Source organism: Cervus elaphus, chromosome 1, assembly GCF_910594005.1.
Source record: "Cervus elaphus chromosome 1, mCerEla1.1, whole genome shotgun sequence".
In the NCBI taxonomy this organism is placed as follows: domain Eukaryota; kingdom Metazoa; phylum Chordata; class Mammalia; order Artiodactyla; family Cervidae; genus Cervus; species Cervus elaphus.
Window position 1 is genome coordinate 58958330 of NC_057815.1, and position 22056 is coordinate 58980385.

Below are 22056 nucleotides of genomic sequence, written 5' to 3' on the forward strand. Positions count from 1 at the left end.
TTATTCTAAGAGGGTAAACATTTCTTTATTCAATTTTTTTAAAAATAGGCAGTGAATTATTAAGTACTGTTGCCAGTGTCTTCAAAAGACATAGGGCATAGCTGAGGAGTAGACCAGAGTCAGCAATTCTTCTGGCCAGGGGGGGTCTTTCCTAGTAGATATTCTGCTTCCATTTTCTCCAGACTTCAAACTTCCTCGCTTCCTGGACAATCCTTGGCACTTTCTCTAATTGTGATGATTTCCTACCTTATAGCTGCCCCTGAAATCTGTGAATATGATGATAAGGAAAGGATTTTCTCCTCGTTCTACCTGGAGGCCTCTTCAGATCCAAAGGCCTGAACCCTGAATTTGACCTCATGATTCTACTTTGAGATTCTTAGCTTTGTGTCTATGTTCTGTTTGTTTTCAGGTCCTGTTCTGACAGCTGATTTTCTGGAGAAGATGCTGTGGCCTCTAGTGATCCAAATTATACTCCAGGACCAGATTATGACCCTAGGGTTATGTTTAATGTAGCCTGAGGGCCCCTTGCTCCAATGTGAATTCACTTTTCAATCTGATGCTGCCATCATTAAGTCTTTTGTCTTTTGATGTCCTAATTATGTGGAAGGAAAATATCACTCATATTAGTGAATTTGTCCTGGTGGGCTTCCCTACTTACCCTTGGCTGTAAATTCTGCTTTTCTTCCTCTTCCTCATCACCTACCTGTTTGTGCTGTTGGAGAATGTAGTCATCATCCTCACTGTGTGGGTAACTGGATCCCTGCACAAGCCCATGTATTACTTTCTGGGCACCATGTCCTTTCTGGAGACCTGGTATATATCTGTCACAGTCCCCAAGATGCTGGCTGGATTCCTGCTCTGTCCCAATACCATCTCCTTCTTGGGATGCATGACCCAGCTCTATTTCTTCATGTCACTTGCCTGTACTGAGTGTGTGCTCTTGGCTGCCATGGCCTATGACCGTTATGTGGCTATATGTTGGCCTCTTCACTATCCGGTTATGATGACCACAGAATTTTGTGTTCAGCTAACCATCATTTCCTGGCTGAGTGGCTTTACTGTCTCCATGGCAAAAGTATACTTCATCTCCCAAGTTTCCTTCTGTGGTAATAATATCTTGAACCATTTTTTCTGTGATGTTTCCCCCATCCTCAAACTGGCCTGCATGGACTCATCTGCGGCAGAGATGGTAGACTTTGTGCTAGCCATCATCATCCTTGTGTTTCCTCTCTCAGCCACTGTCCTTTCCTATGCCTTCATTGTCTCTGCCATCCTGCACATTCCTTCAGCCACTGGGCAGCGGAAGGCCTTCTCTACCTGTGCCTCTCACCTTATAGTGGTAGTCATCTTCTACACAGCCGTGATCTTCATGTATGTCCGACCTCGGGCCATTGCTTCATTCAATTCTAACAAATTGATCTCAGCCATATATGCAGTCTTTACTCCCATGCTCAACCCTATCATCTACTGCCTGAGGAACAAGGAGGTCAAAAATGCCATCAGAAAAACCATGGCAAGTGGCCAAGCCCTTTTCTTGAGAGATTCTCTTTGCTGAAGAAATTCAGATTTCAGATTTTCTTATTTTTTTCATCATCTGCAATGATAAACATACTGACTTAATACAATAATTAAGGAATAAGAGGCTATATATCAAAGAAAATTCCCTTTTCTTTCTTGTATTAATTAAATTCTTTCTTTTAGAAGGCAAAGAGTTAAATAATCAAAACTCTAAAACACATACATTAGTAAAATCATTATAAAATAATTCTATTTTTCAAGAAGATATTCAGAAATAGTTATACAACTAGTTTTTAGAGTTTCATTAATGACATTTTTCCAGTTTAATTTTGTTTTGTTTTAAAAGCTGTTTCTATCTTAGGAGGCACATACAAAAAGAAGTTCTGCAATAGTCAATGTAATGACCTGTTGCTTGCTTCCTAGTGGGTTAGGGAACTTGTTCCTTTTATAATCAATTGACCTTAATGATATCTCATTTAATTGCTTTTTAAAATCTATGAAAAAATGAGAAAGAAATACCTTTCAGATGCAAGACAGCATGCAAAACTTACCATGGTAGAGAGAAAACAGGATTTTATATACATATATATGTATACATACATATATATAATATCTTGGCCCATTTTATAATAAAACCCACTTATAAATGTATTATATGATATGTAATATATATTTTTATCATATAAAATACATACAATGTAAATTTTCCTACAAATGGGATATATTTATAAAATACATAATTTCACACTTTAGTCCTCTTCCTTTATTGGAACTTCTACATATATAATTTTGGGGGTGTCATAGTTGGGGGTTAGACTCAGAAAAACTAGAAGCAGTTCGTTAAAGCCACCTAGTTTTCAGGTAAAGTAAGCATTGGCATTGACAAGAGCCATGAAACTGCTTTTGTTATGTGGTACTTGGCCTGGATGTATAAGATTTTTCCAAGTTTCCCAGAACATCTCCCTTCTAAATTTTTTTTTTTAATTTTGTAATGGTGGATGCAATATGCTAAGAAGTATTACATGCTTTCATTCAGCTATTATAAAATGATAGAGGAAAGATGGATTCTGCCTGGCTTATCAAACATATTGGATGAGTGAATTAACAAAATATGTTCTCCCAAGAGTTTAAGGATGGCAGGCATGCCATTTCACCCTAACAACTTGGAAGCCACATTTCATAAGTTTTAATTGGATTGTTAATTTATATACTACATTTGTTTTGTTTTGACTTTTGTATTAAGTTTTTATATAAGATCAGATGAGGGGCTTTCCTGTTGTCTCAGTAGTAAGGAATCTGCCTGCTAAGGCAGGAGACACAGGTTTGATCCCTGATCCAGGAAGGTCCCACGTGCTGTGAAGCAACTAGGCTTATGAGACACAACTATTCAGCCTGTGCTCTAGAGCCTGGGAGCCACAACTACTGAGCCCACCCACAACAGCTACTGAAGCCCACTTCAATAGAGCCCAGTGCTCTGCAACAGAAGAAGCCACAGCAATGAGAAGCCCACCTACTGCAACTAGAGAAAGCCCAGCAATGAAGAACCAGCACAGCCAAAAATAAATAAATTTAAGAAAAAATATCAGATAAGATTGTTTTAATTTGGTTTTATAAACTGTGGTAGTTTTCAACTTATCTAAACTTGATTTATTTTCCTGGCCCTCATGATTTTTAGTCTAAGCACTGTAATTTCTAGTAATATCCCTCGTAACTCAGTCGGTAAAGCATTTGCCTGCAATGCAGGACACCTGGATTCAATTCCCAAGTCAGGAAGAATCCCTCGGAGAAGGATATGGCAACCCACTCCAGTATTCTTGCCTGGGAAATCCCATGGACAGAGGAGCCTGACAGTCTGCAATCCATATGATCTCAAGAGCCGGACACGACTGAGAGACTTAAGTACCACCACTACCACTTTTCTTTAGTCAAAAAAGGTAGTGGTATGCCGGGCGCGGTGGCGCGCGCCTGTAATCCCAGCTACTCGGGAGGCTGAGGCTGGATGATCGCTTGAGCTCAGGAGTTCTGGGCTGCAGTGCGCTATGCCGATCGGGTGTCCGCACTAAGTTCGGCATCAATATGGTGACCTCCCGGGAGCGGGGGACCACCAGGTTGCCTAAGGAGGGGTGAACCGGCCCAGGTCGGAAACGGAGCAGGTCAAAACTCCCGTGCTGATCAGTAGTGGGATCGCGCCTGTGAATAGCCACTGTACTCCAGCCTGGGCAACATAGCGAGACCCTGTCTCTTAAAAAAAAAAAAAAAAAAAAGGTAGTGGTATGGGTTATGGCCCTCACATAAGCACTAAAAACAATATACGATACTTTATCTTGAATCATATAATTCCTGAGCCAAGTGTTAGACTTCTCAGTCTTTTTGTCAAAAGATAGCAGTATATATTTATGCTTGAAAACCTATATTAATCATTATTATACAATTAATGTTATTTTGAAATCACACAGGCTTCTCTGTTAGCTCAGAGGGTAAAGAATCTGCCTGCAATGCAGGAGATCTGAGTTTGATCCCTGGGTCATGATCATCCCCTGGAGAAGGGAATGGAAATCCACTCCAGTATTCTTACCTAGAGAATTCCATGGACAGACCACAGGGTTGAAAAGTGTCAGACATGACTGATCAACTAACACTTTCTTTCTGCTTTGAAATCTCATGAGATTGTTTTTTATTCTAAAAATGTTTTAATTAATTTAAATTAATTAATTTTTAATTAATTTAATTAATTTTTAATTAATTTTAATTAAGCAGCTGTAGAATTGCTTTTATTATAACCTCAACCATCATCTATATTTATAAACTGATGTTCCTTTTCTGGTTTAGACCACCTGATTTAGACCACCTGATTTAAATGTTTTCTGTGTAGCCATTAGGTCATGTGTTATACAAATCCTCTGTGTCCTTACTTATGTTCTATTTTACTTGATGAATTGTATTTCCAAGGGAGGTATCTTATTGTCCATACAACAGTACATTTTTCTCTCTCCTTTGTTATTTTTTGCTTTTAATATTTATTTTACGTTAACATTTTTAATATTTTATTTTTAAATGTTTAAATCATACAGAAAAGTAGAGAAAATAGTATAACTGAAAACTTTGTCCACAATTCAGCTTTCTTAAATTAATGATTAAAGGCTGTACATACTACTAGGTGAAGTAAGTCAGACAGTGGAGAAATAGTCTATGACATCCCTTATATGTGGACTCTAAAAAGAAACGATACAAATGATCCTTACTTACAAACCAAAGAGACTCACAGACTTAGAAAATGAATTTGCGGTCACCAGGCGAAGGAATAGTTAGGGAGTTTGGAAAGGTTATGTACACACTGACCATTAGGTATGGTTTAAAATGGATAATTAACAAGGACTTATTGTATAGTACATGGAACTCTACTCAATGTTATGTGGCAGCCTGGATGGGAGCGGGGTTTGGGGGAGAATCGATACATGTATATGGATGTCTGAGTCCCTTCACTGTTCACTTGAAACTATCACAACATTGTTAATCAGCTATACCCCAATACAAAATAAAAAATTCAAAAAAAAAGGAAAAAAGTTGTACATGGATTTTATAATTATATTACCTGTTTAATATTGTACTCCAATTATAGTTATGCTACTATATTCAAAATCAGAAGAGTGGTTTTCAAGAAGGAAAGATGGAATGACTTGTAGCTGACTAGAAATCTTCAGAGAAGGATGGAAATAGGTAAATGTTTACCTGGACAACCATCAGACAGTGAACCAGAAAAAGTAAGATAGATTGCCAAAGTTGATGGTAGCAGAAAGTTTTCCAGGTAACTAAACTGGTAAAATTTCCCCTTTGTTGCAGGAAAAAAATGTATTGACTGTATAAGTAAGGGTTCAATCAGACAAAGCAGACCCAGTAGGAGATATGTATTAAAAGATTTATTACATGGAACTAACTTATGAAACTGTGGGAGTTGGCGACACAAATTTGAAATTCAGAGGGCAGGCTGTCAGGAAGGGAAGCCTGGAACTCTTGGGCATGAGATTAAACTACTTCTCACAGGTGATATTTCTTCACCCTCAGTTCTCCTCTTAAGGCCCTTCACTTGATTGAACAAAGTTCCTCTAAATTATCTAGAATAATCTTTTATACTTAAAGTGAACTGAACATGGACTTGAATCACCTCTAATAAAATACCTTCACAGTCACACCTGGATTAGTGTTTGAATGAAAAACTGGGAAATAAAACCTAGCCAAGCTGACACATAAAATTGGCCACCACGGTCTTCCCTTGTCAACTCAGAGCTCACATTTATCTCCTTAAATCATGCAATCTCCATAATAAAGACAATAACAAGCTCATTCTTCCACCTAACACAATACAACTATCCTGTGTAAAACCAAAACTATGCTAATCCTTTCTCCAGAGCTGCAAAGTCCTTGGGGGTGTTCACCCTTTTCCCTTGATATTTGTAACTTAAACACTGTGGTATAAATTTAATTTATTAATATATTTTATGCTAAATGATATATATATATATATGGGTATACATATATTTATAACAAAATAAATATTTATAATATTAAACTATCACAAATTTTATTTCATTTCTGCAACTGGTCACGTGATCTTTACTAATGTTTGTAATTGTCTTTAACAACCCATTCCATAGTCTCTTTGCTCTCAAAAAAAAAACTCAGCTGTCCATTGTTCTTTGCCTAGTATGGTGACTGAAACCTTCATTCCTGAAGAGTCTGGGTCATTAGAAATCCTGCCTGAGCCAAGTTGTAATTTTCCATTAGCTTTAATCACGGTGCTAAGAGATTCCCTAAGGGATTTCCTATATCCCAGGCATACTCTTCCCAGTAAGATCAGTGAATGCCATGAGCATGGACACATTGCCATATTTCATTTTCTGTGAAACACATGTTGTTTATTGATCAGAAGCAATGCATTGTGGAAAAACTACAAGAATGGATAAATCATTCTGTAAATCCACAGCTCCAAAGATGGTAGCGTTGACAGAAGTACTGCATTTGGGGAAGGTAATACTATATCAAAAGTTAGTGTCTATTCCAGGAAGAACATAGTGTTGCCCCTTCCATGTTGGAAGTGGTCCAATGTAACTAGTCATCATCAGGTAATTGGCAGGAAATGGTGCCATATTAGGGACTCAATGTTGGTCTCTACTGCTGACAGATTGGACACTAGCTCTAGCCAGGTCATCCTTAGCAAGATACGTCAATGATTCTGAGCCCATGCATAAATTACACCCCTGCCACCATGGTCATTTCACTTATGAGCCCACTGGGAAATGACAAAAGTGGCTGGGGAAAAAGACTATTTATTATCCACAGAACAAGTCATCCTATCCACTCATTAAAGCAATAATTTTTTGATGAGGTCAACTTTTGGTGAGTATTCACATGGAACACAAAATATCTTAATGATTTTTTTTTCCCATTCAGTTCAGTTCAGTTCAGTCCCTCAGTCATGTCTGACTCTTTGCGATCCCATGGACTGCAGCACACCAGACCTCCCTGTCTATCACCAAATCCTGGAGCTTACTCAAACTCATGTCCATCAAGTCAGTGATGCCATCCAACCATCTCACCCTCTGTCGTCCCCTTTTCCTCCTGCCTTCAATCTTGCCCAACATCAGGGTCTTTTCCAATGGGTCAGTTCTTTGCATCAGGTGCCCAAAGTATTGGAGCATTTCAGCTTCAGCATCAGTCCTTCCAATGAATATTCAGGACTGATTTCCTTTAGTTGACTGGTTTGATCTCCTTGCAGTCCAAGGGACTCTCAAGAGTATTCTCCAACACCACAGTTCAAAAGCATCAATTCTTTGGTGCTCAGCTTTCTTTATAATCCAACTCTCACATCCATACGTGACTACTGGAGAAACCATAGCTTTAATTAGATGGGACATTTGTTGGCAAAGTAATGTCTCTGTTTTTAATATGCTGTCTAGGTTGGTCATAGTTTTTCTTCCAAGGAGCAAGCATCTTTTAATTTCATGGCTCCATTCAGAGAAGTATAATCACATTTCCTCTTCCCTGACTTCCTTGTCTCTAATTTTTGAATCATGCTCCTTGTAAATCCTGGACCAACCGAAAAACCATTGATTAAGTATATAGATTTATACTTTTGATCATTTCTCTTACTAGGCAAAATGGACAAACAGGTGCCCTGGTCAAGGTTCTGTCCAATGGGACAAATTACCTTTACCATCGTCCTTCAGGGATGTACTGGAAAGGGACTGTACTGCTGTAGCTGTCCACTTTAGGGTGGCTCCTGCATATTGTGCAGAACCATCTGTAAACCATGTTCAGGTTTTCTCTTCCTCAGTCAACTAACTGGTCACAGAGAATTCCCCAAGATGCTGTATGTGTGGCCTTGGAGATAGAAGGTAATTTAACAAGAATAAGAGCAACGGGCATTTGGGCCACTTCCCCATGCAACTTATGTCTTCATAGCCTGTTCAAGCCCTACCTCATACATAACACTTCCATGCTATAATGGGGCATTAGTGTCCACGTCTAACCCTATAGCTTGGTGGGTCAGATAACACCCAATTTATAATGGCAGCCAGGTCCTTCATGGCCTATGGTTAAGTCTTCATTGTCTGACAAAGCCCAATAGTAAGCTAAAAGCTGTTTCTCAAAATGAGAGTAGTTATTCACAGAGTTGTCAGGGATTTGCTCCAAAATTCTAAGTGTTTGTTCTGTGATTCATATAAAAGGGTTTCTTAAAGGCTCTAAACAGCATCCCTTTCAACACCACTGTATCTGTTGGATCATACGGCCCATAAGACAGAGAATCTTAAACCTGTTGCAGAGCCTTTTCTTACTCTGGACCCTGCTTTTTGAGTCATTTGGTAGATGAGCTGGAATAGCTCACTCATGTGAGGAATATTGCCTTCAAAACCAAAGCAGCATACGAGATATTACACCTCATTTTTCCTTTACCTTACAAAGGATATCTCAACACGCCCCTCACTGCAGTGGTGGCCACCCCAGCCTGAACCCGGAGGTGTGATGCGCCCTTCCCTCCCTGGCGCCGGCTTGTGCTCCATTGAGGCAGTGGCCTCTCTGTCGCACCTCTCTGCTGGCAGCCCTCACTGAGCCTAACCTGTCAGGCCACTGCTCCCGGCACTCACCCACAGCGCAAGCAGGCAGGCAGGGCTCCGCTCCCGGTGCGTCAGTTCCAGGGCCACCTCGGCACTCATGAGGCTGGCTGCTGGGGCCAGCAGCAGGCTGAGCCCACAGTGCCTGTTGCCTCAGACAGTGATCATGATTGCCTGATGTGTCAGCCATCTTTATGTGGCCACCATGTTGTCTGCAGCCTGCACGCCTCGCCACCAAGGGCCGGAGGACGACACTGCTGGAACAACCTGGTGCTTTGGACTTGCCGGCTTTCTGGAGTCACACCTTTCTGCTCTGGGTGCAGTGGCAGTGAGGCAGGCACCAGCTATCTGCCGGCACTCAGCGGCGCAGTGAGCCTTCTCCGCAGTGAGCTCCTCCCCCAAGCAGGCGACTGTTAGTAACGGTCGACTAGCTGCCCTTATTGGCCCTGCTCAGCCGTTGGTCAGTGCCGAAATGGGCCCCTCCCCCTCTTGTTTATAAAGGGAGCCCCAATTCGGACTGAGGGAAAATGTTCTTTTGAGCCTGCTAGTCTGCCCTCTTGGTCTTCCCAGGTGGTGCAATGGTAAAGAATCCTCCTGGAATGTAGGAAACACAGATCTGATCCCTGGATCAGGAAGATCAGATCCCCTGGAGAAGGAAATGGCGGCAGCCCATTCCAGTATTCTTGCCTGAAAAATTCCCATGGACAGCAAAGCCTGTTGGGCTATTGCCCATGGGGTTGCAAAGAGTCAGACACAACTGAACACACAGTCTGCCATTTGCTCAGTCTGCTAGCTTCTGATTAAAGTCATTACCCCTTGTTTAAACAATTCCTCTCTCAATTTGTTGGTCTCTTATGGGGCAAACAGAACAAGCTTGGGCTCAGTAAAAACACTGCTAGACACCTAGAAATTTCATTTCAGTAGAAGGTGCTTGAATTTTTATCACCTTTATCTATAATTATCTGACAGGTAAATGTCTCATTGAAATGTCTAGCGTAATTGCTGCTTCCTAGTGTTGTTGTCCAACTCTTTGCCACTCCGTGGACTGCAGCATGTCAGGCTTCCCTGTCTTTCATTAGCTCCTGGAATTTGCTCAAATTTATGTCCTTTGAGCCGGTGATGCTATCTAACAATCTCATCCTCTGCCACCCCCTTCTCCATTTGCCCTCAATCTTTCCCAACATCAAGGTCTTTTCCAATGAGTCCACTCTTTGCATCAGGTGGCCAAAGTACTGGAGCTTCCTTCAGCTTCAGCTTCAGTCTTTCCAATGAATATTCAGGGTTGACTTCCTTTAGGGTTGGTCTGATCTTGCTCTCCAAGGGACTCTCAAAAATCTCTTCCAGCACCACAATTCAAAAGCATAAATTCCCCGGCACTCAGTCTTCTTTACGGTTTGCCTCTCACATCCATACATGACTACTGGAAAAACCATAGCTTTGACTATAAGGATCTTTGTTGGCAAACTGATGTCTTTGCTTTTCAATACATTGTCTAGGTTTGTCATAGCTTTTCTTCCAAGGAGCAAGCATCTTTTAGTTTCATGGCTGTAGTACCATCTGCAGTGATTTTGGAGCCCAAGAAAATAAAATCTGTCACTGCTTCTACTTTTTCTCCTTCTATTTACCATAAAGTTATGGGACCAGATGCCATGATCTTAGTGTTTTGAATGCTGAGTTTAAAACCAGCTTTTTCACTCTCCTCCTTCACCCTCATCAAGAGGCTTGTTAGTTCCTCTTCACTTTCTGCCATTAAAGCGGTATCATCTGCATATCTGAGGTCAGTTTTTCTCCTGGCAATCTTGATTCAAGCTTTGATTTATCCAGCCAGGCATTTTGCGTGATGTGCTCTGTATATATGTTAAATAAATAGGGTGACAATATACAGCCTTGTTGTACTCCTTTCCCAATTTGGAACCAATCAGTTCTTCCAGGTAAGCTTCTAACTGTTGCTTCTTGATCCGCATATAGGTTTCTCAGGAGACAGGTAAGATGGTCTGGTATTCCATCTCTTTAAGAATTTTGCACAGTTTGCTGTGATCCACATGGTCAAAGGCTTTAGGGTAGTCAACGAAGTAGATGTTTTTCTCCCTTGCTTTCTCCATGATTCAACAAATGTTGGCAATTTGATCTCTGGTTCCTTTGACTCTTCAAAACCAGCTTGTACATCTGGAAGTTCTCGGTTCACATACTACTGAAGCCTAGCTTAAAGGATTTTGAGCATAACCTTACTAGCATGAGAAATGAGAGCAATTGTACAGTAGTTGGACTGCAAGGAGATCAAACCAGTCAATCCTAAAGGAAATCAGTCCTGAATATTCATTGGAAGGACTGATGCTAAAGCTGAAGCTCCAATACTTTGGTCACCTGATGCAAAGAACTAACTCCTTGGAAAAGACCCTTTTGCTGGGAAAGATTGAAGGCAGGAGGAAAAGGGGACGACAGAGTGTAAGATGGTTAGATGGCATCACCAACTCAATGGACATGAATTTGAGCAAGCTCCGGGAGGTGGTGATGGACAGGGAAGCCTGGCATGCTGCACTCCATAGGGTCGCAAAGAGTCAGACATGACTGAGCGACTGAACTGAACTTAACTGTCCAGTAGTTTGAACATTCTTTGGCATTACCTTTCTTTTGGGATTAGAATGAAAATTGACCTTTTCCAGTCCTGTGGCCACTGCCGAGTTTTCCAAATTTGCTGATATATTGAGTGCAGCACTTTTATAGCATAATCTTTCAGGATTTGAAATAGCTCAGCTGGAATTTCATCACCTCCACTAGCTTTTTTGTAGTAATGCTGCCTAAGGCCCACTTGACTTCACCATTCCATGATAAGAAAAAACAGTAAGTATGATAACTTTGTAATAGAGCAAGCCAAGTGCAGCTCTTTGCATGAGGCCATTGCTGTGCATTATTCCTTCCCTCTTCCCCTACAGTGTTACCAGGCAACAGTTGCCATGGGACTGGTAGTGATAGGGTAACAGGCAGGAAGGTCAGGGGCCTTTACTTTACTAACTCTGTTAGTTTTCTGAAAGTTGAGTTTTAAGCCAATATTTTTACTCTCTTCTTTCTCTTTCATCAAGAGGCTCTTTAGTTCTTCTTCGCTTTCTGCCATAAGGGTGGTGTCATCTGCATATCTGAGATTATTGATATTTCTCCAGGCAATCTTGATTCCAGTTTGTGCTTCATCCAGCCCGATATTTGTCATGATGTACTCTGCATATAAGTTAAATAAGCAGGGTGACGATATACAGCCTTGTCATACTCCTTTCCCAATTTGGAACCAGTCTGTTTTTTCATGTCCAGTTCTAACTGTTGCTTCGTGACCTGCATACAGATTTCTCAGGAGGCTGGTCAGGTGGTCTGGTATTCCCATCTCTTGAAGAATTTTCCAAAGTTTGTTGTGAGCAACACAGTCAAAGGCTTTGGCATAGTCAATAAAGCAAACGTAGATGCTTTTCTGGAACTCCCTTGCTTATTTGGTGATCCAGCAGATGTTGGCAATTTGATCTCTGGTTCCTCTGCCTTTTCTAAATCCAGCTTGAACATCTTTAGGTTCACGGTTCACATACTGTTGGAGCCTATGGACATAATGATTTTCATTAGGTTTTTACTTGGTTTAATGACTATTTTGCCTTACATCTGTAACTGTAAAATGGGGTTTGTTTCTAACCATCTGAAACTTTTAGTTACAAATGGCTGCTCAAACTCCTGCGACTGGGAAGCTTCCTCCAATTACTACTTGGGGCCCCTGGATCAGAGACCTTCAATAATGAGGGTTAGGAGAATATGTTGCCTCACCAATTTAGGGACCATGCCCCTTATCAGCTCAGAAGCAGTTACAGAATGAGAATGATGCCCCTTTCCCTAGGCAACATAATTCTCCTAAAAGAAGGGGGGAATGAAAGGGTAACAGGCAGGAAGGCCAGGGATCTCCAAACAGAAAATAGGCTGCAAGGGTTAAGACATTTTTGTCTCTCCCTTAAGTGGCAGGAGGAAACAAACTGTCCAAGGAAAAGTTTTTCTTAGGCTATGTTAATGAAACTATGCATTTGTTTTGGAATTTGCCTTTCTTCAAAATGGGTCCACTAACTTTTTTCTTTTCTCAAACCTTGGGCTGGTAATAGCTCAACAAACCAGTATTCATATCAATTGTTTCATGGCTGGGGGATGACATACCTCATGCCATCCTATCTCAAAAATGCATTTTGTGGGAGAGGGGCCCGGTGAACCTCCCTCAGCCTTGAGGTGTCTCTCTTATCTAATTAATAACTTTCTAACAGACATAAAACAACTTGCTAGGACTAGCACAGGGGTCACTCTCCATCCCCCTTCCGATGTCTATGTCAGAAGCTTTCTCTGTTCCTTTTTCACTTTAATAAAACTTGGCTACACAAAAGCTCTTGAGTAACCAAGCCTGGTCTCTAGTCCCGAAGCTGAATCTTCTTTGGAGACCACAAACCCGACACTGTTCACCGTAAGCTATCTGTAGCTGTCATTCTTGGCCATTGGTCAGCACCACGTGGGCCCCGCCCACAAGCAACCAACCATTAATGAGCCATGTTAGTGAGGAATTCAGCCAAAGGTCCAGTGGGAGTGGTGGTTGTCAGTTGGAGAGTGAGGTAAAAGGGGGATCCTGGCCTTCTCACTAGGGTCTTCCAGCTCGCTTGGCCTTGAGCCAATGAGTGAGTTGAGAGCCCACAGAACGAGGCTGGGGGCTATGTCTTACAGGTCTCCAGAGCCCTCATCAAAGCTACCCACTGGGTTGGCCCAGGCCTTGAGGTAGCAGTGAGCTTCTCCCCCATCCCTGTTTCTGTGACCTAATAGTAGTGGCAGTCTGCCTGGGTTCACAGTCTACGGGACCTGACTGACCCCCACTCCCATCCCACTGTTTGGGGAGCCTGAGAGCCAGTTGAGTCTTGGGTGCCTGGCTCCCTCAGTGATGACAGGTGGGCAGGGTCTGGGGACCTGGCCCTGAGGAAGCTACCAGCTGAGATCTGCCTTCTCTTAGCCAGGACCAGGACCTTGGCAGGGGAGAGTTGTGCCTTGGCACCTTGCCTTTCTTGTCAGATCAGAAAATGACATTTGTTTGGTAGAGATTTACTGGAATGTCGTTCACTGACCATGACTTAACCTCAAGAACAAAGGATTTGAAACCAAGAAGTTATTTTCTAAGAACATCATCATCCACTAACCATCAGTCTCTGTGAGTCAGACTGCTATGCTTACTGCTTTCGCTCCTCCACCCATTACAGCAGCCACATTCAACTTATCTTTGATGATTAAGATATGATGATGGCCATGCCACATGTGATCCCATTATTCCCATTGCATTTAGAGATCCCAGTTCAGTGGTAGCCACTCCCACTATAATTTCTGACCCACACAGAAGACTAACCACAGGGCCCTTAAAGGATGCTGGGTCTTCTCTCATAAATTTGTTTTCTCACAGTCATAGTGAAAGATATATTCTCCCAGAGTGGGTGAGCAGGTCTTATTTGATAAACCCATTCCAACAGTTTATCTCCCAAAGCCTTTGGACAACTTACTCTATAGTATATAAATGTAAATCTTACACCTTAAATTCTATTTACTGTAGTAGACCTACCCTTGGGCTCATGTTTTAGCCAGCCAACTAAATAATCTGTCGAGCCCTTTCTAACCTCTTGAGCTGAAACACTGAATCCAAGGTCTCTACTTAGTGGAGATGAGTTTAGCCTGATCCAACTTTTTTTTCCTCCCACCATAATTCCATACCCATGAGCTCCATCCCCACACTTATTTCCCAGATTTCTGTCTGTATACATCAGAAAAATCATGCTGCTCCTTTGATATATAACAACTCTCACTCTTTGAGTTTGCTGGAACTTGAGTTTACTTACAAGTTTGGAAGCAAAGAGGGAAGGTGAGAGTGGTCCCTGAGGAGAATCTGCAGTGTCTTAATGGCAACAACCTCAAGGGTGTTTATTACATGTTTCTAAGGCAAATGAGGGCCAAACTCTCATGAAACAGCTTATTATTGGTCAAAAAATTAGCAGAACAATGTCTTCTGAGTCATGGGAATCTATTTGTCCCTAGTCCAATTGTCAGGTTCCCATTCTTCCCTAATCAATACCCTCACTTTAGCAGAAGACATCCTGGAAATTTAGGAATTCAATTTGCATTATAATTCAGCTACTAACAGACTGAGACTCTGGGTTTGGTTTTGAGAAAGCTTAGCTAGAGGTTTCTTAGGGCCATATGAGGAGAATAACCTCTCTACCCTTTTCCTCATACTTGAGAGTCATTGAGGCAAGATCTGTAGGTCTTCTGGCTCAGCAAACATCCACTCTTTGAACAAGAAATGCTCTCCTCTTCTTGGAGATAATTATGAATTACCTGCCCTCTAACACCCTTCCCAGGGAGCAGAAGGAAATATGGAGTGATGACTTATGGATCCCACTTTACCTTAAGAAGAAGATGACTAAATCATGTTAATACAGACCACTAACGTGTGTGTGTGTGTGTGTTTCTAGGAAGAGCTTGGTGGTGTGCTATTGTGGAATCTACAGAAATCCACCTCCTTCACAAGCTAGACTGTCTAGGATCTTCTGTATTAAGATGTGAGCTTTGACTACAGTTTTCAATATCTTCCCCACAATCATGTAAGTAGGGCAGAAACTACATATTTTCCACAGCAGGGTCACTGAGCCTGGCACCATAGCTGGCACAAAGTAGAAATTAAATAACGTTTGATGAATTCATAAAGAATCTCAGCATCAGAGAAAACATTTAATGGACTAAAATAGAGGCCACCGGCACTAAGTTTTAATCACCTGACTTAACTGAGCAGCAGCAAACTCACAAAACTGACATTTAAAGATACACACGTCCTTTCTCTGACTACATCCAAGATTATCACTTAACAACTCTTCCACTGCCACCCCTCTGATCCAAGTCATTGGCTCCTTTCTGGGTCATTGCAACAGTTTCCTAACCAGTCTGCTTGCTTCCTTTCTGGTCCCTGTAAAGTCTTTAACAGAGTAACAAAGCAAAGTCTTTAACAAAGTGACAATTCCTCTTAAGCAAAATTCAAATTATTTCAATTTCCTATTCAAAGACCCCCAATCATTCCCTGATTCACTTAGAACAAAAGTTGAAACCATCACAGTAGTTCTATATGCTTACTCCACTTCCTCTCTGACCTCATCTCCTACTCCATCCAACCCAGCTTGCTCACTCCAGTCCAGCTCCATTGGTCTTGTTTGCCTACCTCAGCTTGACCTCAGAACCTTTTCAGTGGCTCTTCTCTCTGTCTAAAATGATCTTCACATTTTTGCTCAAAGGACATTTTCTCAGTAAGCTCTGCTCTAACCCTTCTATTTAAAGTTAACAATTTCTTCCCACATTCTCTGTTCCTCTTACATTTTTTTAGCTCCAAAGCACTTGAAAACTCCAAATATACAAAGTAACACTTATGATATTTTATTTCTTGTTCTCTACCACCTAGAAGGTAACATCCCTAGGAAAGGATGGTTGGCTATTTTTTTTCTATATTATTGCTATATAATGTTGTGTTCAGTGCACAGTTGAAGTTAATACAAATTGAATGAGAAAAAAAGACGGAATAATGGGAGGAAAACAAAGCATGCAAAGATAGAGTTACATATTGAATGAGAGAAAAAAAAAAGAACTATGGAGGGAAAACAAAGCAGGATACATTGTGTGCTTCAGTCTTAATTAATTTGCTCTGAGATACTCACTTGTGCTCAGTGCAACAGTTCCCTCCAGAGGAAAGACTGAGATAGAGTCCTGCTTTCACAGCTCCCCTGAGACCTCACTGGGTCTTCTCAAATCCCTGTGAATTTGGCAGAGATGCACAGTACTAGCCCAAGGCCTGGTCATTAGGTGTGAACTCAGGGATTGTAAATAGCAGTCCCCCCCTCCATGTTTCTTCTACTGTGGTGCAGAACTCATTTATTGAGAGATGAAAGAAGAGTTAAGAGGTCAGGTATCACATCCAGGAGACTTATTAAAAGTCCTGTCTCCCAGCACTTCCAGGAAGGGATCAATTTAGCTGGGGAGAGAGTTCCTTTTAAACAGAGCTTCTGAGTAGAGGGACAAAGTCATTGTCATCATATAGGGAGGCAGAAGAGCCACCCCCAAGGACAGGGCCCTGTCTCACGGTGGCCCCTGGGAAAGTGAGGCCAGGCTTTGCAGGCCTTCCTTTGGCTCCTCTTCCTGGATCATCTGCAGTGGTTTTCCTTTATTTAGTTTTTCCTCCAGAGCCAAGTAGGAGTGAAACTGTTTTTAAAAGTTAAGCATTTACCTTAGTTAGACAATTGCTTAATGGTTAGGAAAATTCCTTCACAAGGTGACTGGGTCAGAGACACAGCCTGTCTTAACCCTTCTCATAAGAGAGGGGACAGGCTGTTTCAGGTTCCTATGAGACCCTTCTCTCTGAAGTGGAGGTCATTCAAAGACCAGGTGGCCCATCCCAGGGAGGCCCTGCAAAGCCAAGTGGATGGGAACACCCTGACCCACTGATCCCACATACCTCCTCACAGCTGGTCCCCTTCATGCACTGGTACAAAATCTACTTTATTTACTCACCAATTTCTAGTTGCACTTCTTCACACTCCAAACAAGATACACAACCAACAGTGAAGTTGACCAGCAGTATCTCCTATCTATCAGAGGTAAGGATTTTATCTCTGTTTGAGGGGTATTATGAGCTTTCTGTAAGTGAATGATCAGGAAATGGGAGCAGGACCCTAGTTAGGAAATGTAGATGGTTAGGAAATGTTATTTGTTCCCTAAGTCTTGGACATGTCATTAATGTTGGTCTCATTTATTCCACAAATAATCATCAAGGATATTCTCTAATTGAGGAGCTGTGCCGTATACTGAACAAACACTGTGAATAAGATAATCCTTACACTTAAAGATTAGCATTAAAATATTTGACTGCAATAGTCTGGGAAGCTACTTACTCTGAGAGAAGCAAGGCAAATTTCTGGGAGGTAGTAACAGAGATGTTCTGAAGTACCAGGAAGTTTTAACTGAGAAAAAGGATTAGAGCATGAGGAATGGGAAAGGGGAAAGAAATGACACTTTCTAGGAAGAGCTGCAAGTGCAAAAGCCTAGAGGCAAGAGGAAACACAATTTCCTGGAGAATTTCAACTGAATCAACATGGAGGGATTTGGGGTCCAGACAGGGACAGAGGAGGGTGCAGAGGCTAGGAACCACAGGCAGAAATGAGGCAGGGGAGGTCAGCTGGCCAGATGATGAACTGATTTGGAGGGCAATCGGTAAACTATGTTAACAGCCGAAAGGGAGGAACAACTTAAATGTCCACTGACAGATGAATGGCTAAAGAAAATGTGATATAAATATAATGGAATTTTATTCAACTATAAAAAGAAAGAAATCTGGTCCTGTGCTACAACATGTAAGAAATTGGAATATACTGTGTTAAGTGAAGTCAGCCACAGAAGTCTAAATACTACACGATTCCTCTTATGTCATCTAAAGTTGTTAAATTGTAGCAGAAAGAATGGTGGCTTCCAGGGGCTGCTGGGATGTGGAAAAGAAGAGCTGCTGTTGAGTGAGTATAAAGTCTCAGTCATGCCAAACGGGAAAGTTCAGGAGATCTAGTGTACAACAGTGTGCTTATAGGTGACTGTACCAGACACTTAGAACTTTACAAGAGCAGATCACATGTTGTTTGTTTTTACCACCAATAAAAAAAAGAGAGAGTAATTGAACAAAAATCTCTGTAAACTGGTTTCTATATAGTGCTCATACTTTACATTTATTGAGAATCTATCAACATTCAGAAAATTAAGATCATGGCATCTGGTCCCATCACTTCATGGCAAATAGATGGGGAAACAGTATCTTCGGGGGCTGACTTTATTTTGGGGGGCTCCAAAATTACTGCAGATGGTGACTGCAGCCATGGAATTAAAAGATGCTTACTCCTTGGAAGGAAAGTTATGACCAACCTAAACACCATATTAAAAAGCAGAGACATTACTTTGCCAACAAAGGCACATCTAGTCAAGGCTATGGTTTTTCCAGTGGTCATGTATGGATGTGAGAGCTGGACTATAAGAAAGTTGAAAGCTGAAGAATTGATGCTTTTGAACTGTGGTGTTGGAGAAGACTCTTGAGAGTCCCTTGGACTGCAAGGAGATTCAACCAGTCCATCCTGAAGGATATCAGTCCTGGGTGTTCATTGGAAGGACTGATGTTGAAGCTGAAACTCCAATACTTTGGCCACCTGATGCGAAGAGCTGACTCATTTGAAAATACCCTGATGCTGGGAAAGATTGAGGGCAGGAGGAGAAGGGGACGACAGAGGATAAGATGGTTGGACGGTATCACTGACTCAATGGACATGAGTTTGGGTAAACTCAGGGAGTTGGTGATAGGGAGGCCTGGTGTGCTGCAGTCTATGGGGTTGCAAAGAGTCAGACATGACTGAGCAACTGAACTGAGCTGAGCTCTGTGACTATAGCCATAAAAAATGCTAAAATATGACATACAAAATAGTTATGAAATTAAAAAATCACGAGGCCACTGAAATAGTTACAAAGAGCTAAGATCACTCCTACTTTACAAGTGAGAAAAATGTGACAGCTACATGTTAAAATAAGATCATGTGATCAGTAGGAAAGATATAACTCAAGCCAGGGAGTTTGACCTTGCCTTGTGTTTTATTCACAATGTCTGAGACAAGACAAAGTATTAGGTATAAATCATTATCACAAAATATCAACAAGAAGAGAGTGAGTGCTAAATTGGTGGTAGTAAGAAGGACACCATGATGAAGAATCAGCAAACTATGCACTTTGCAAGAGAAAACAGTCCTTGAATTCCAAGCTTTCACATAAAGTCCTATCCATTCTATTCACTTACTCACTCTGAGAAAAACAGATTCTCCATTCTCATGAAAGTTTCTAGTCCCTTAAACATACTCAATTCTTCTTTTTATCACCTACCAAACTAGCTCCTCATGACTGAATTCCATCTCAAGAATCGTGTCAGTCACCAATTGTTGATTCTATTTCTAATATGAATCTTGACGCTATCATATCTGTGCCATTTCCCTGGTCCATCTTACCTAGATGACCACAATCACCTCTGCACATATCTCCCTGGGTCTGTTCTTGCCCATCTTCTACTTGTACTCCTCCATGGGACTATCAGAGTTATCTTTTAAAAGTATGAATCACTCTTGTGTATACAGACTAAAGACACCCCTTATATGTGGAATCTAAAAAGAAATGATACAAATGAACTTACAAAACAGAAACAGACTCATGGATTTAGAGAATGAGCTTATGGTTGCCAGGGGAAGGGAGGGGGAAAGGATAGTTAGGGAGTTTGGGACAGGCATGTAAACATGTTTACATATGGCTGAATCCCTTCATTTTTTACTTGAAACTATCACACGTTTGTCAATTGGCTGTACCCCAATACAAAATAAAATGTTTAAAAAAAAAAAAAGCAGCTCTCAATTAGAGTCTATATGGGATTCCATGGAGACTCAGTGGTAAAGAATCGGCCTGCAATGCAGGAGAGGTGGGTTCAATCCCTGGGTCAGAAAGATCCCCTGGAGAAGGAAATGGCAACCCACCTCAGGATTCTTGCCTAGGAAACCCCATGAACAGGGAGTCTGGCAGGCTACAGCCCATGGGGTCACAAAAGAGACAGACATGACTCAGTTAACAAACAACAACAACGATAGTCCATATTCCCTGAAAGGCCAAACAGGACTGGGAACCTGTTTCTCTCTCCAAGCGTCTCTCGTTCAGTACCGTCCTCACCAGTCGTCCTTCAGCTTCTTAGAAATTACAAGCTCTTTCTTGTTTCAAATATTCTGCATATTTTATATTGCTCAGGTAGCTCTTCATCCCTCCTCAATTGGGTAATTTACATTTGTCTTTCAAAACTGAGCTTAAAATTCACAGACTCAGAAGGCTTTATTTAACTCCCAATCTACATGAGAACCACTGTTCATTTTTTTTTTTCCTTTAGGATACTTTTCACTATTTATAGTTACATCTATTTTATTTATTTATTGGCTATGCCACACAACTTGTGGGGACTTAGTTCCCTGACCAAAGACTGAACCCAGGCTCTGGGCAGTGAGAGCGGGGAGTCCCAACCACTGGACAGCCAGGGAATTTTCCACCTACCTTTCAATGCTCCTTATGAGTGTAACTGAATGTGGTCAGGTATTTTATATACTATGTACTTCCCTGTATGAATGGGAGCTAGCACAGTGCCTGGCAATAATGGGCACGAGAGGGAATGGTTCTTTCTCTCTTCCAAAATTTTCTTTTACATCAAGGTAACTTGGGTTTGGGGGACTCGAAGTTGGTGATGGACAGGGAGGCCTGTGATTCATGGGGTCGCAGAGTCGGACACGACTGAGCGATGCAACTGAACTGAACTGAATGTTAATCCTTAGCCTCTACTCTCTCCTTTCTTCTCAAGTTTCAGGGAGGAAGTTAATCTAATTGGAGAATGAACCGGAATAAAATTCTCTCTTTTTCTTAGAAGATACAATGACCAGTACTTGTATTTCTTGTTCTCCTGTTCCACCAGTCCTTCTTAGGTGGGAAGTACTGACCTGGTCCTGCACCGCTTGTGACTGCAAAGGTAATTATGTTCATTTTGAGGTTTAGGAAGTCCATTATCCACTGACACAGAAATTACATCCTGTAATTTCTGCTTTATGAAAAATAGGGTGATGTTTTGGCTGCACAAATATCTCCTGTCTCAATTGCTTCACAACCTGGGTGGGAGAGAGGGAAATATATGTTGGGCCTTCTCAAAGATGCTGCATCTTCTGAAAAGAAGGGAAGGAAAAAGAAGCTGGATACCATATGTCTGGGCTTCCAAGGTGGTGCTAGTGGTAGAGAACCTACCTGCCAATGCAGGAGATGTAAAGAGACATGGGTTCAATCACTGGGTCGGGAAGATCCCCTGGGGGAGGGCACAGCAACCCACTCCAGTATTCTTGCTTAGAGAATCCCTTGGACAGAGGAGCCTGGTGGGCTACAGTCCATAGGGTCGCAAAGAATTGGACATGACTGAAGCTATTTAGTGCACTCCATATGTCTATATGCCTAGATTTTCCCTTTAATGTTTCCCATTGGTTAGGTTGCTCCTGTTTCTCAAGAGAAGGAAGTGGGATGGTGAAGCAGAGCAAATGCAGAATTACTGCCCAAATGGAACTTGCCTAACATTGAAGGAAACATCAGAAATGGGAAAGAAAAGTGCTATTTTAACAATATGTTATCAGTACATACTTGGTGATTTAATTTATGAATGAAAGACTAATACATGGTATGATAAACTGAGCAACTAATTTCTTTTGATCAAGGGCTGTAACATTGTAAAGGCAAGGAGTCCCCAGTGACCACATCAGAACTACCT

The 22056-nt window shown here is 41.5% G+C and overlaps 1 long non-coding RNA gene and 1 pseudogene across 1 annotated transcript; one reads left to right on the forward strand and one right to left on the reverse strand.

The window, feature by feature from the left end:
- Positions 1-598: 598 nt before the first annotated feature.
- Positions 599-1555, forward strand: LOC122701838 (annotated as a pseudogene).
- A 494-nt stretch (positions 1556-2049) lies between these two features.
- On the reverse strand, positions 2050-20800 carry LOC122694196. The gene is made up of 3 exons (XR_006341134.1): positions 20721-20800; positions 19800-19801; positions 2050-2064 (listed from the first exon to the last, which is right to left on the reverse strand). It is a non-coding gene; the product is annotated as an uncharacterized LOC122694196 (long non-coding RNA).
- Between the last annotated feature and the right edge of the window lie 1256 nt (positions 20801-22056).